The 16,673-nt window shown below is 33.4% G+C and overlaps 1 protein-coding gene across 2 annotated transcripts in view; it reads right to left on the bottom strand.

Moving 5' to 3' along the window:
- LOC128181628 (uncharacterized) overlaps nucleotides 1–16,153 on the bottom strand; it is a 39,077-nt gene extending 22,924 nt beyond the window's left edge. Inside the window, exon 1 of one of the 2 annotated variants that reach the window (XM_052850099.1) lies at nucleotides 15,869–16,153. The gene's annotated coding sequence lies outside the window, so the exon portion shown is untranslated. The remainder of the gene's footprint in view (nucleotides 1–15,868) is intronic. The other variant, XM_052850098.1, reaches the window with a different exon arrangement.
- Nucleotides 16,154–16,673: the final 520 nt, after the last annotated feature.

Raw genomic sequence — 16,673 nt, 5'->3', positions numbered from 1 at the left:
GTGGGAGGCCAGACTCATCCAAGAAATCTTGACAAGAAAAAATAAGGAGGGGGGGGGGGGGAAGATTCCAAAATCCTGAAAAGGGGGTATACTTTTCACTGCAATTTCACTGTTTATTTCCTTATTTTTAATTCACTTTAATTCTTTTTTTGTTTGTAAACTAAATAAAAATCTTTGCTGCGCTAGCCCCCCCCCCCCCCCCGATGCTACGTGCCATGTGCCTGTGTGGTCCTAGTTCTCTGTTGTCTCGGGGATTTCCCCTTGACTGTGTACTTGACCCAAAAAAGGAGGAGCTATAAATGCGTTTAAAAAATAATAGTCTTATCTTAATCCCAAGAGGAATTTCCTAACCTATTGAATAATTAGCTTTAAAAAGGACCAAAAAAAGAAGCAAAAGACTCTTTTTAACGAATTTTTAACAGCGCAGAATAACAAATCTTTTCTGATAGAAGGTATCTTTTGTACACTCTTGCCGGGTATTTTGATGACACCGACTTCGAACAAAAAACTGCATTACCTGTCTTTCATGTTGGCAGTATTTGTTTTAAAACCCTGAGCATGGCTCTGTTAAAGTTACATCTAATCTAAACCTATTTTTAGCTCACCTGAGCTGAAAGCTCAAGTGAGCTAATCTGATCACATTTTGTCCGTCGTCCGTCTGTCCGTCCGTCTGTCTGTCCGTCTGTCCGTCTGTCCGTCTGTAAACTTTTTACATTTTGAACTTCTTCTCTAAAACCGCTTATCCAATTTCAACCAAATTTGGCACAAAGCATCCTTATGGGAGGGCGAATATAAATTGCAGAAATAAAAGTCCGATCTGTATTCAAAGCGGAGAAAACCTTGAAACTGTAGAAAAAGGGGGGTGCATTTTTAAAAATCTTCTTCTCAAGAACTAATTAGTTCAATTCAACGTAGTTTAGCATAAATTATCCTTATGGGAAGGAAAATATAAATTGCAAAAATTAAGTGCTAATTCTGATTCAAATCTGAGTTATTACGAAAATAATAATAAAGGAAATGCGTGTTTCAATCAGTTTAATAGCTTCGGGCTCGGCATACGGTAAGAATTACCTACGGTAAAATGGGTAGGCAAGACTTGGTCTGAGCAAAACAAAAGATTGGCAGGTATTAATCTGCCAATCTCATTAAAATTTCGGGATATTTGATGGACCAGTATATTTGTATTCGCTGTAAATATTGCTGCAAAATAATGCGTATTTGGAATTGACGATTGCCGATCTGCCCCGGCTTTTATTTTGCCACGGCCCGAGTTTGCATACCAAGACTCTTATTCCATACTTCTAAAACGAGGTTCTTTGTTTAAAGCAGCCATGACATTATACGAAAAAGGGTCGATCTGACTATGATGAATTTACTTGCTATGCAACCGTTCGCGTATGAAGGGAAATTTTTGAAACATGCAAAATATATTGGTGCCGATTTTGTGAAGTAAATTAAGGCTAAATATTTCAATGCGTTGACAGTTTTCACACATGACGTTGGTGTTAGCTTGTTCTGATTTTCGTTTCGTTTTCATTATTTATGCTTTGTAACCTGGGAACTTTAGTCTGTATTTCGTGGTTTTTACGTTTAAAATAAAACAGAGACTACGGTAAATCAAACAGTTAACAGTTTACCTGCGCAAATTAAGAAAAATCTGATGTAGGGGTACTGAAGTACAATTCATTCTATCGGTAAGTCGGCATTATCTTTTGCGTAATGGTAGATTAATGCAATAGGTTTTGTTGAGATGCTCGGCATTTTCTCGAGTTTATTCAGTTTAAATAGAGTTTGATATCGCTGACGGAAATATGTAGGTATATACATGTATATATATGATTCATTTCGAAAAAATAAATTGTGTTCTTGATTTGTTATATATGTAGTGCATGTTTCTTGTGTTTATTTGTTACCATACAATGTCTATTTACTAACCATATTTGAGTGTTAAGTTTCGAATCATAAGCAAGATACAGAGATTTGCTCACAATTCTATGTTTGTACACATATCTTAAAAGCTAAAGATTAAAAAAGTAAAAAAATTGTCAATATTTATTACGAAAATTTTCAAAGTCTGTACTTCCAGAAACCAACTAATTGAATTGTAAACTTAACCTTTTTAGCTCACCTGAGGGTGGGGCCACAATTGGGGGGGGGGGGTCGAAGTTTAACAAATGAATATATAGAGTAAATCTTTAAAAATCTTCTTCTCAGAAACTAATCGGCCAGGAAAGCTGAAACTTGTGTGGAAGCATCCTCAGGTAGTGTAGATTCAAAGTTGTGAAAATCATGACCCCCGGGGGAAGGTTGGGGCCACAATGGGGGATCGAAGTTTAACATAGGAATATATAGAGTAAATCTTTAAAAATCTTCTTCTCAGAAACTAATCGGCCAGGAAAGCTGAAACTTGTGTGGAAGCATCCTCAGGTAGTGTAGATTCAAAGTTGTGAAAATCATGACCCCCGGGGGAAGGTTGGGGCCACAATGGGGGATCGAAGTTTAACATAGGAATATATACAGTAAATCTTTAAAAATCTTCTTCTCAAAAACTAATCGGCCAGGAAAGCTGAGACTTGTGTGGAAGCATCCTCAGGTAGTGTAGAATCAAAGTTGTGAAAATCATGACCCCCGGGGGTAGGGTGGGGCCACAATGGGGGATCAAAGTTTTACATAGGAATATATACAGTAAATCTTTAAAAATCTTCTTCTCAGAAACTAATCAGCCAGGAAAGCTGACATTTGTGTGGATGCATCCTCAGGTAGTGTAAATTCAAAGTTGTGAAAATCATGACCCCCGAGGGTAGGGTGGGGCCACAATGGGGGATCGAAGTTTAACATAGGAATATATACAGTAAATCTTTAAAAATCTTCTTCTCAGAAACTAATCCGCCGGCAATGCTGGAACTTGTGTGGAAGCATCCTCAGGTAGTGTAGATTCAAAGTTGTGAAAATAATAACCCCTGGGGGTAGGTTGGGGCCACAATGGGGGGTCGAAGTATAACATATGATTATATAGAGTAAATCTTTAAAAATCTTCTTCTCAGAAACCAGCCGGGAAAGCTGAAACTTGTGTGGAAGCATCCTCAGGTAGTGTAGATTCAAATTTGTGAAAATCATGACCCCTGGGGGTAGGTTTGGGCCACAATGGGAGGTCGATGTTTTACATTGGAATAAACAGAGTAAATCTTTAAAAATCTTCTTCTCAGAAACTAATCAGCCAGGAAAGCTGAAACTTGTGTGAAAGCATCCTCGGGTAGTGTAGATTCAGAGTTGTGAAAATAATGATCCCCAGGGGTAGGGTGGGGCCACAATGGGGGGGGGGGTCAAAGTTTAACAAAGGAATATATAGGGTAAATCTTTAAAAATCTTCTCAGAAACTAATCAGCCAGATGATTCTTTATAATTGTTAAGACTTTGGCCCCAGGACAATTTTTTGGCCTCACGAGAAGGTTCAGAGTTTGATGTACGTTTATATCCCATATATAAACTATTGTTAGGGATCTTTTTGAGAACTGCAATACTCAACATATGATATGACTATAAAATCATCCTGTTAGAAAAGGGACTAATGATTATAAACATAAGAATATCCAGGGGAAAATGGATTTTATTTATACAGGATCTACATGTATTATTGTACATTGTCCAGATAGTTTGTATTATGACTCCATTGAGCTGATTTTATCATAACTATTGTTCCTCAGGTGAGCGATGTGGCCCATGGGCCTCTTGTTTAATTTAAAGAATAATAATTTGACACCCCCCCCCCCCCCGAAATCTCTTGAAAAATTGTAATATAATTATATATGTATGCATCGAATATGTATCTACATATAAAACAAATACCAAAATCATTGCTGCTTATGGATCAATCACTCAACCAGTAATTATGTAAATCATCAACAGAATTTTTTTTTATAATTGTGTGATCTACTAGGTATGGAATTAATTTTCGGTTATGCTGGAGATCGAGTTCAAAAATAAATTCGCAAAGTAATGTTTTATCATTGAAAATTTTCGTCGGTTAGAAAGCTTCATCTGTAATTAAAATTGTTTAAATTGACTTACCAATTTCTTGGCTGACTTTTTTGTTTGATGTAGAATATATATGCATTTTGCGATGATGGTTTTGTGCAAATATGACAAAAAGATTTTATGATTTAAAAAAGATGAAAACTCCTATAAACGCGCTATTTTAATGGATAAATAAAATGCGAACTTTTGCATAAAAGTCTTTGATGCCGCAAAAATGGCTTGCGTCAAAAACTCGCATGATGTTATGTTTGGTTTTTGTACAATCTATCGCTTTTTATGAGAGCAATTCATCTAAATTTCAAAAATGATAACTAAAATTGAATAAGATTTGAATAACTATAGAATTTCAACCCTTATAAAACAGGGTTGGAGCAGTTAACACTTTTATAAAATAATTACATAACCCAAAAAGTATGCGTATACATACATGTTGTAGTTATGAACACACAGATAAGATGTTACTGTTTATTCAATCGATATTTATTTCTTTACAGTGTTTTAGACCCTACCTATTTTAGCCTGAACAGATTTAGGTTAGGGTTCCTCGAAACACCAAAATATTTAATGAATCGATAAAGAATCTTTTTTTTAATATGATTTCATTAAACAGACACCAAAATCGGGTTTCAATTTATTTATTTTTATTTCTATTTATTTTTTTTTTGGGGGGGGGGTATTTTTTCTGTGATATTTGAAAAATTGTTTTGACTGCAAACAAGATAATTTAGTAAGTAAGAAGTACTAAGACGATGGCTTCGCTTAGTGTAAACCATAGTTTATTATAAATACAACGTACTATGTATATATATACCTGATACATAATTAAGCAAGGATTCGGAAACAAGTAAACACTTTTATTAATCCGTTTTCTTAAATATAACTAACGCACGGGTTTGCATACATATCATATGATATCGGACATTTACGAAATAGATACATCGACACGCCGTATTGTTGACATTTACATAACAAAGCTTTAAGCCTAAAATAATGCTATTAATTCCCCTACACTCTGCTTAGTTAGAAAAATCTAACTGAAAAATCTTTGGACGGGCCTTAACCACAGTTAAAAGGCCTCCGATATGTTCACCCGTATTAATGTAGCAAACAGTTGCAGAATCGCTCCGGAACGATTTTGGAGAAAATTATTGAAGCTGCATTGTAAATAACAGTCAAATTATTCACAAAAAACCATTTTGAGGCTGTAAATATCTTTCATCTTAAAATTTATTTCATACTAATGAAGAATTCAACACCAACTTTTTTCCTTGCTTTCAGAATTTACACACTATGTTGACATTTGGAACTCTCGGGATTTTTCATATTAAATGCACTGAGTTAGAGTTATCTCCCGTATTTCCTTTGATGAATATATGACAAATTTTCAATGAAAATTTACACGTATTTGTTGTATCGTTTCTGAGTTTATCCATGCAAATGTCATATTTTGGAAACATAAACTAAAGAGCCTCCCGTGATTTAGCGTGAATGTAATGCGCATGCGCAAGAATGTAAAATCCAAAAAATTCAGATGATTTCCGGATTTTTTAAAGGAATTTACTTTGATTACTTATTAGCAAAGCTTGATTGAGAAAAAATAAAAACAAATTGGTAATCTTCAAGTACCAATGATGTTTTAAATATATAAAACAAAAGACAGTACTCATCCGATTTCTTGGTATTAAAGCTAAAAAATCGAGTCTATTATTTTAATATAGTAGTATACAAATTATAAATCAGTGAAGTGCCCAGGTTTGAATGTCTTTGTAATCCCATTTATGAAAATTTTACGTCTAAACTAATAATGTGTATGAAAAAAATGCGTTATGGAAAAAAATAAGATGCAAGGTGAGTAAGATAACAGAAAGGATGAAGGAAGTGTTTCATTGTTTGTTGAAGAAAGATTCGTATCCCCATATAAAAATATGTTGACGTCGGTATGAAAAGGTATAGTATCCGAGTGCAACATTCTTTCATTTGTATATAGGGGGCATTCAAGAAGTTAGTGTTCGTTAGTTTCGGGTTAACCGCATGTGCAGAGTGGGTTATTTACTATATTACGACAGAAAAGGTGATGTTTTTATGTGTTGCATTTAAGTGTAAGCCTTGTACGAAGAATCTGATCTCTACGATGACCGAAATAATTATGGTTAGGTATTAAATTTTTGGTCTGCAATATGCGCTTTAAATTTGATAGGGAAGGATTTTGTTTCGTGGTAGAAGAGAGATTTTTCCAGAGTTTGGTTGTTGATGAAAGAAATGAGTTTTGGTTGTACATTGTGTTGCATTTGACCTGAGTGATATGTTCAGTATTTCTTGCAGGATGATTGTGAGTATCGTTACCTCTAGGGGGGATTAGGCTGATGAGATAAGGTGGTGCGATACCGTGAACTATTTTGTGATACTGCAAAATCTTCTGGTTGCGACGCCTACTTTGAAGGGTTTCCCATCCCGTTTCTTTGTAAGGATCTTGTAAAGATCTTGGATGCTGCTTAACTTAGTTGCTCCTGTGATGATTCTGACTGCTTCAATATTAATGTGTTCTACCTTTTGTGCTAGTTCAGCTGTAGTCTTATCCCAGATGACGTCGGCGTACTCAAGAATTGGTCGAATGAAAAATAAAGAGTTTCTACTGATTTACGATTTAGCTCATACTTGTGTTTTCTTAAGAATTGTAGACGTGAGGAGGCTTTCCTAACTATATCATCTATGTGCAATGCCCACTGTCCGTTGTTTGAAAAGTTAATCCAAGATGTTTATGCATAGACACTTCTGGTATTAGATTTCCATTAAAATATAAATTCGGATGTTGATTCCAGTGTTGTTGTTTTTTTTAATTATGAGGAGAGACTCGGTTTTGGTTGGATTGAAAGTAACAAGGCATTGTTTAGCCCATATATTGATTTTTTAAGTCGCTGTTAAGAACATGTCCAGCAGATTTAGGGTCATCAACATAACGTAGAGCGTTGTGTCATCAGGAAACAGTCTAATAGATGGTTGGATATCAGAAACAATGTCGTTAATATAAACTAGAAAAGTAAAGGCCCTAATATAGATCCTTGTGGTACACCAGATTTTATAAAACCCCAGTCTGACTTTTCCGAGTTGAGAACTACTCGATGTTTTCTGTTGTTTAAATAACTTTCAAACCTTTTTGATAACACTGTGCCAAGGTGGCATTTTTGAAACCGCTTAAGAGGCAGTTTCGGAAAAATCCATACATACAATATGATAGGCCATTGTCTAGAAAGTATATAACCACGTTTGTTTTCTGTGTGTTTCACCTGAAAGGTGAGATATTTACCTTTAAAGATAAATATCCCATAGGAAAATTATAATTCCCAAAGGAGAAATTATTTTCCTTCAGGAAATATTGACAATCCTATAGGATTTTCTAAAAATCCTAGAGGAATTATATTTCCTGAAGAATAATGGTATTTCCTGTGGGAATTTGATTCTGACAGGCAGTTTTTTTTTATAGGAAACAAATATCTCCTTTCGGTTCCTACCGGATTTTATCAAATTCTGTCGGAATTAAAATTCCTGTTGGAAATCTTGTATTCCGATAAGAAAATTTCAAATTTCCTGTAGGAATATTGTTTTCCTATGGGAAAAATTATTTTCCTGTAGGAAATTATTTTGAAAGGTAAATATCTCACCTGACAGGTAAGTTATGATGATAACAAAGGTGGTTGTAAACTCTTTAAGCAATGATCTATCATTTGGCATATTTGAATTTTTCGTTTTAAGCTTAGACGGGTGCAAAAATGCTACCTTGGCACTGGCATAATTATCCGGCACAGTGTTTAATAATGATCCAGATATTCCCGCGTTTGCAAGTTTGTACAGTAGGCCCCTGTGCCATACTCTATCGAAAGCTTTGCTAATATCACAAAATACAACTCTGATTTCTTTTCCGGAGTCGAGACCTTTGCCTATGTCATTGTCATATCTATTAATTGATTAACTGTGGAATCACCAAGTCTGAAGCCTGATTGATTTTCACAAATGATATTGAATTTCTGAAGATAGTCGTAAATGAAACGTAGACACATCGTTCAAAAATTTTGCCAGTATTAGAGAGATTGGAAGATAGCTGGGCAAGTCTTTGGTATTGTCGTCGCTTGACTGCTTCACAAAAACTGATTGGTCATAGAAGAAGGTAGTTTTCGTGTTTTTCAACCCTACAAGCATTCTGTATTGTTTAAATGCCACAGAACGGGCATAATGAGCAAACACTAGTGGAGGTCATTGCACACAATGGGTTATACTTGTATCTGAAAACTGGGCCATTTTACCATTAATACCATTGCTGGATTTTGTTTTTCGTTGCGGAATATGAGAACTTTTTTTTTGTACATCCTCATAGATGCGGAAAAATCATAAAGGGTACCTCATGTCTAGGTTAAATTAGTAAACTTTTAACAAATGACTCATCGATCATGGCTTGTGTACAGTGCGACATCCGCAACATCACCAACACATGACATAATCTAACATACAAAATGAATTAGGGCTTATGGTGATTTATCGGGGGGAGGGGTTACTCAATTTTAAGTACATGTATTCCTCGTGTTTTTAATATTTGAGAAGTTCAAATTTCAAAGGTTTGTGATAGTTCCTTAGGATACAATGCCATTCATATCCATATAGATAATGTAATAACAATAAAACTAAGTGAAAGTTAGTTGTTCGTGTTGATTTCCTTTCCGAGTTACACTTACATATGCGCTTTATTTATTTATTTATTTATTTATTTATTTATTTATTTATTTATTTATTTATTTATTTATTTATTTTGTCATTGCCTTTTATAAGGCGCATACACCAAACAGCCCGATTGGCTGAAGATTGAAATAACTAAACTATAAATTAAAGAATTGAGTATGGAGCCTTCGGCTCGGTGGTTTTTGTAATTATGTATACGTAGCTCAACCACCGTATTAACCTCAAAAACAGCAGTAATTTTATAATGGCACAAATCTTAATCAACTGGAAAATTATAAAATTATATTAACCTAGAATATACTAGTATAATTTTATTGAGCACTTAATTTGCTGGTTTTTGTAAGAGGCGCTTTTTTCATTAACACTATTATTTGTTTTCTTATTTTTTCTCAGTGGCAGGAAAATTACCAAATACCACCGCTAGATTACAAACTATGAATTTCTCGAAACTGTTAACCCAAAAATCATTTTTCGTTCCCCATTGAAATTTGTTGGTTTTACAGTCTTCCGTGATATAATATTGATTTTACAAAAATTCATAACCATACAAAATCATGTAATGAAATATCTATTTATTGATAAAAATCGACAGAGGTCAACAGTTTACTAAGAGAGATCATTTTTATTTTTTCAAGTGAAAGAGTGATTTCGAAATGATCATTGTTCGGTAAGCCGTTACATCATTAGATACCTTAGAGCAATGTCTGTGCACAATCAGCAATTTCATCTTTAAGGTACATGGTATATAAAGAACCACATGCAGCAAAAGAAAATATTAATGTCATATTTAGTAATTTTAGTTGATTTTAGGCAAAAAGGATAGGTCTATCTGAATATCAAATGATTCAGGTTGCCTCGAAAACGACCCCATTTAGTTCATAATGTCGCAAAAATGCAGATTTTAAGCTGATGCTAATTCCTTAAAATATTGTTTTTATAAAATATTGTTTTTATAGAACACAAAAAAACTATGAATTGGCAATAAAAACAGTGCATCAATGCTTCTAATTAGCATAAGATTCCTGGATTGGGTAAATTAAATTACTATCTAAATAATGATAAAAAATATAACTTCAAAACACTATTTTCAGTGGCGTAGAAATACAATTAATAGTGTTTAGAAGAGATGTTAATTGAGGGAAAACGTGAAATCCGTATACAAACACATGAGACCACGCTTGCGAAAGGGGAAACTACATTTTAGTTTGAATTTTGAATTTAATTTTTTTGAAAACGCAAACGTGAGCATTGTTACAACGCACTTTGAAAAATTTCGCACTTTGAAAAAAATTTTCAAAGTGCGTTATATTTGGGACCATTTTAACGCACTTTGAAAAAAAAAATTTCAAAGTGCGTAAATATCGATATATCAACACACTTTGAAAAAAAAATTTATGTCGATTTCTTAAACTTTCAGATAAAATTGGTAGTAAAATAAATTCCTGTTGAAACGTCCAAGACACACATAAATACATCATCCATATATTAATATTTGTCTATATAATTTGAAAAATGTCGTATCATTACTTAAACTGTGTGCAAATAATAAATTGTCTCGCCTAAATATTACAATAATAAGACTACGTAAGCATTTTAAAATCAAAGTACTGACGAGAGTTTACGAGTTAATACTTTCTGGCTCAAGGAGTGGATATTTGCCATTTACCTACTGTGTAGATAATGTGACTCTTGACTTAGTATTTAAGTATAAACATGCGATTTTTTAGAGCAGTAATTGTAAATCAAATTAATTCCTTCAAATTTCAACTAAGACATAAATGTCAATAAGGCATCTATTTCTTTGGTAAATTTTTTTTTTGGTGTATAAAGAATATCTTTTTAAAGAAACAAATAGCCCTCGCTCATTATTATTCTATAGATCTATATTTCAAAAATCCCTGTCTACGCGATTCTTGGGTCGAGTTCATATTTTTCTTTTCGAATTGAAGGGCTATTTCAACAGAAGTAGCCGTCAAATTACTTAGAATTAAATGTTTTATATGTTTTAACGCAATTGGCTAAAATGAAAATTCAGTATAAAGAATGTTAAATTAGGATTTCAACTAAACTAAAAAAATAACGACTGAATTCAATTCCAAAGCCAGCGACCTTATACTTAGACATCATAAACTGGGTAAGAACAACGTTTTTAACGTTTATTAATACATTCTTAGATTGTTTAAGAAAAAAAACTAATTGCTTTGTAACCCGCGAAGTTGGGAAGGGGAAGAAAAATAAAATATATATGTGCCCTATTAAATCTTTTTGTTTTTTTTTTCCAATGGACGCAGCAGATGCAATAATCCCATAAATCCATAATTTGTATCTGATCTCTAATAAATTGGCAAACACAAATCATCAGGCCTCTGGGAGGAAATGAATCCAGCGGTAGAATTAATGTTCTATGTAGGAAGCTCATCCAGTATAGATCAGCACATGAGAAACGTTCTTGTCAATACCATCTGACGCTATTATCTCCCTTGCTGAAAGAATGGATCGCCTTGTCGCTTCATCGAAAACGAAATATCAAATAATATTTCATATATAAACACAACTAAACATCCAAATGTTTATAAAAAAAATTATTTTTCAAAGTGCGTTACGTGTCATGATGTAAACAAAATGTTGGTCTACACTCATAACGCACTTTAAAAAAATATTTCAAGGTGCGTTGATTTGAACCAAAATTTAACGCACTTTGAAAAATATTTTCAAAGTGCGTTTATTTTGTCCAAAACCACTAAAGTTAAAAAAAAATGTAGTTTGATGAAAATTATTTACATAAATTTACATACATACGATCGCAATGCCCTGTGTGTATTTCACCAAGATAGAAACAACAGGAAAAATTTCATCAAAGGAAGGGGAAAAAAAATAAAAAGTATGTTTAGTGAAAACAAGGTGGCGGTACAAGAAACATAAGGGCAAACAGCTTGACAATTACCCCAAGGAAGTTCATAGGATATTTAAACGTAAGAAGACTACTAGGCGCCCACTAACTCCTGTGATTTCTTCCAGTATTTTAATGACCTGTGTAATGATAACTATACAAATGAACCTGATATGGCCAATGGTGGTTTTGTGACAGAAGAATTAGTCTTTTTCGAACTAGATAGTTATATTTTTGACGACGCAGTAGCAGGCATTTTAAATGGTTTAAAATGTGGTAAACCCATGGGTCTCGATGATTATTGATTAAATACTTTGTAAAATTCAAGTTTTTGTTCAGCCTTTGTTGGTACGTCTATTTTAATTGTAACTTATATTGTACTGTCTTTCTGAGAGCTTGGTCATGTGGAACTATTGTATCAATGCACAAGGGGGGGGGGGGGGCTACTAATATTGCTAATAACAATAAAGGAAGGGAAAGTAATCTTGCTAAGATCTTTTTATCCGTCTTAAATATAAGGCTGTTAGATTGGTTCTCTGCAAATGATGTCATATCTGACGCAACGTTTGGATTTAAACCAGGTTTGGTACTTTAGACGCCCTATTTGCACTGCATTGATTGATTTTATATCACACATCAACATGGGTGATAATGTTGTGGTTATTAAAAGCTAAATAGAGATATTTCCCCAGATAACACAAATCTTTATTATTTTGGATACTTAATTGTATTAATTTATAAACAGAGGGTTTTTGCCAGTTATATTTCTTAATATATTTTAATCGGATTTCTTTATACTGAGAACACTTTAAGACAAAAGATTGCTTTTGCACTTTATAATCAAAAGTTTCAAAGGGTTCATCTTTTAACTGCATCCTGTTAGTTTGAAAATTTTCCCAGATAGACTAAATAAACCTTTTACAGGAGCATTGGAAGCTGGGACTGAAAGATTGTTTGGCAGTCTTTATATTAGGATATATAAAGTGCTATAATACAAAAAATACATGAATCTTGTATTTTCTATCAGCCCAAACTAATATAATTAATATAAAACAGAGAGAGAGAGAGAGAGAGAGAGAGAGAGAGAGAGAAATTTATTTTTAAATGGGTTATAATATTGGAAGTGATTTTCATTTTCATTATGGATGGACAGTGCATTCTTTTGCTTTTAAAGATGCATGTCTGTCCTCTACTCTATTGGGACATAGTGAAGGGAAGGGGATTGGGGTGTTTAGCACTTCTTATAACAATAGACTGTTTTGATACTTATATTATCCTGGGGGCATAGTGTATTGTTGACACATTCTTTATTGAAGTGCAAAAGAGTAAATTGTTTACAACCCTTAATAACAACGATCTTAAAGTGTTATGAAATTGTGTTGTTATATCTTGTAATAATAACAATTTAAAAATGAATTTTTAAAAATCTTTTTAATTAATAGAACTAAAACATTTTTACCACAAGAATGATTTTTTCTTTTTTAAAATAAATTCAATCAAATACAATTTTAGCTATTCATCACATTTTTTAAAGTGAACAAGCATAAATAAGCATAGTAATGCAAAGTGATGCCATGTAATGCCAGCATTACCCTAGATTTTGGAAAGTAATGAATTACATTACCATTACTTGTAATGCTAATTTTGTGGCATTACACATTACTATCATTACTTTGAAAACATGTAATGCATTGCAATGCATTACTATTACATTAAGCATTACCCCAACTATTTGAGCTAATAAACTATACTAAATGGTTTTTATAAAAAAATTGTCATGGACGGCAAAATTACCTCAAATGTGCTAACTAAGCGTCCATGACAACCAAATTTTACAAAACTTGGTTAAAATACACGACAATGATAATATTATCAAGATTAGCTGCGGCTAGGTTAAGATGTGAGCTGAGTTCTATCAAAATATAAAACAAATCCTTAATACACCATGCACAGAAGAAACAGAAGATACAGTTTTAGATTATATACATGTACATATTTATATCCAACAAGCATTATTCCTTCTATTTCTTACGTAAACTTATAGTTAATTCATAGCTCAATAGAAACAGCCAGACTGAAATCTACACGCCCCGTTTATCGATTGGTCGAAATCTACAGCGACTGAAACTGACAAGAAAATGACAGGACAGATATTGAAACCCCCTGTTTATCGATTGGTCCAAACCTTCAACGACCTAGGAAAAATCACGGACTGCACGAAATAATCATGACGATGTCAGAATCAAAGCCTCACATGAGACGATTTGGCTGTTTCTTTTAGCTAACGTACTTACGTACATTAACAGTAATTTAGTAAATTTTACGTACTTTTCATAATAAATTTATCAATTAGCTAAAAGAAAGATGTTAATATAAACAATAAAATACTTTTTCTCTCTCTCTTTCTTTCTCTCTCTCTCTCTCTCTCTCTCTCTCTCTCTCTCTCTCTCTCTCTCTCTCTCTCTCTGATTGAAAAATTCACAATATTTTTATGCGACTTATTAATTTGTATAGCCGAAACTGCTGCAGTCTCTTACAATTTGTGTTCAAAATAGCTTGAAATGGTCAGTTTTCAATCTTTTGCGTTTTTACCATGGCATCCCGTCCCCATAGCAACCGTTTAAGGTGGTCTTGCGTCTTTATTCACCAAAGGGTATCAAAATACGAAATATGAAAAAAAAATCGCTGAGTATGCGTGGCCACTAAATTTTATATTTATGGAGAACTGATCTTAAAAAAAAAAGAATCATGCAGGATTAAAAAAAAACTATTTTGATTCAATAATTAGGGATCTTAGTTTTTAATTGTGATTATTAATTGATTTCCAGTACAAAAAGAATTTTGCTAGCTTTTGTTCTACTCAGTCTGTAAACACATTTGAGTAAAATAACACTCAAATCTAGGCTTTTTTTCTCTTATTCAATGGTTAATAGACACGTATTCCCGTTAATTTTTGATTTAATAAAAACATCCTCACGACAGGTAAAAATTAAATAAAAAATACATTGTGCAGAATTATCATTTCATTTACGAAGAGATAATAATATCCTAGGAAAGACTGATGTTGCCACCACAGGCACGTGACGTTATATATTTTTCTCATAATAAAAAATAAAAATGAATACCATATACCTAATAATACGTGTGTATTATTAGGTATAGGGTGTATTTTTATTACGAGAAAAAAATATAATGTCAGGTGTCTGTGGTTGCCGTATAAGTTTTCTTATCCTTTAAGTGTAACGAAAAAATTGAAAAAATTAATCTGGATCCGCGTATGTCCAAACTTCCACTTTTTGCCAAGCTTTGATTTTAGCGTGATTTCTTTATAAATATTATATTCGTCACCCACGTAAGAAATTTTTCCTTATTTTGTTACTTATCAGGCCATTCAGCAAATTACATTTATTATCAATTACAATAATTCCTTACATGTTCCATGCACATGGATTGTTTTAAAATACCTGATTTTGGGACACTTTTCGTTGATTTTGTTGCGTGACCCATGAAATCTATCGACTAGCAGCCGTTCAAATTTCGAATAGAAACGCCAAACGCCATATTTTACCGATAGCAGCCGCGTAGGTACAACATCGTGTAAATAAAATGGGGGGGGGGAGGGGAGGGAGGGGTTGAGGTTCGGACCATTTGGACTATGGAATTTGCATGTAGTGGATAATTAATTAGAACGCCTATAGATGAGAATCGAGGGTAATGCAACTTTTCCTTCTATATACTGACACAAACTTGTTCAAAGGACATGTAAAATGTGAACAAAATAACTGTGTATATATGATACAGAAAAAATACAAAAACAGACCCAAAATAAAGCCTGTCGGCACGCTGTACTGATTAATTTGACCTGTTCCTTCCCGAACTCCTCGAATATATAAAGATATGATTTATTGAAGGACAGCGTTGCCAGTGTAAACAAAAAGTTAATCTTTCATATTCATCAATATCTGAAGAAACTTGTATTGTTTTAGAGGAATACATGTACAGGTATCTATGCAAACAACAACAATTGCATGAGAGCACTTTATACATACACGTATTTTTATTAAAATACGATTTCACCTATGCAAGGTGGGTATCCTAACCTACGTTAATTATTATTACTTGTTTGATATGAATCTAAACAATTATGGATAATACATAAAAAGCATAGAGATTGAAAAAAAGAATGGAGAGTTAGCAATGTAACATTTTTCTTACCTTATTTTAACATGACGTAGTCAACTGTTTATAAAATGAACACAGAAAACTGATAACAACTATGCATAGCATTTCTTTTCAGAGACTTGGGCGCTAACTGGGAGGCCTTGACTGCGCATGCTCCGGGAATTAAAATTCATTTTATCCAATAAGCTTACGAAGAGTCAACACATGTTGATGGTGTTTTAAGGTTATATGCACATGTATATTATCACAGGTGTAGCATTAAATCGATCATTGGCTCGCGTTTTTAGGACATAAGAAGGTACGTGTTGCGCTTTGAGGGTCGGTTGACTCGCACTGCTATACCGACACCAAGTGCAAACAATGTATGTCTCGTATCTAATAAAACGTCCCATAAATCCAGTACCTTAGAAAAAAGAGAATTGATTTGACAAAGGATTTTCCAACTTTTCCCAAGCATCGTTTAACCGTTGTGACCGCTGAAAGATTTGCTCTCACTGTCAGCGCACACCTAATTATATACATCACGACCATAGACAATAGTCCAGAAAGTTAAGATTTCATGTGCTTATGAACAAACTTGATGAGGAAAACAAGTATTCCTTTGAAAGGAATGATCGGGATGAAATACCATTGTTCAACTCTGTTGATATTATATACGCTACATGCAGTAAAATATATATATAACACCGTTTTAATGATTTCCGAAATGGCAAGGCATGAATGAACTTACACTTAGTAGGCGAATCATACTTCCGACTAATATTCTTAAGCATGTGAAAAAAACGTGATTTGAATCATTATGTATGTAACCCTATAAATGTTTTATTTTCAGGGTAAA

Source organism: Crassostrea angulata, chromosome 4 (genome assembly GCF_025612915.1).
Source record: "Crassostrea angulata isolate pt1a10 chromosome 4, ASM2561291v2, whole genome shotgun sequence".
Classification (NCBI taxonomy): Eukaryota; Metazoa; Mollusca; class Bivalvia; order Ostreida; family Ostreidae; genus Magallana; species Magallana angulata.
This window is presented reverse-complemented; position numbering and strand designations above follow the sequence as displayed.